Source organism: Bos javanicus, chromosome 11 (genome assembly GCF_032452875.1).
Source record: "Bos javanicus breed banteng chromosome 11, ARS-OSU_banteng_1.0, whole genome shotgun sequence".
Lineage (NCBI taxonomy): Eukaryota > Metazoa > Chordata > Mammalia > Artiodactyla > Bovidae > Bos > Bos javanicus.
Window position 1 is genome coordinate 4,503,140 of NC_083878.1, and position 206 is coordinate 4,503,345.

The following is a 206-nucleotide window of genomic DNA, read 5'->3' on the forward strand; positions in this document are numbered from 1 at the left end:
GTAAATATCTGCTGAAGACACATAATTGTAGGGACTTCCTGGGTGGTCCAGTGGCTAAGGTCTTGATTCATTCATCAACATCCAAACAAGAGAAAATCTGGGGAAATGTTTCAACTAACTATACTTGAAACACTAAGTACTCTGAGTAACCTATTGATAAAAGTGAATTCAGGATTGGTCACACAACTGAACAAGGAATCCATACA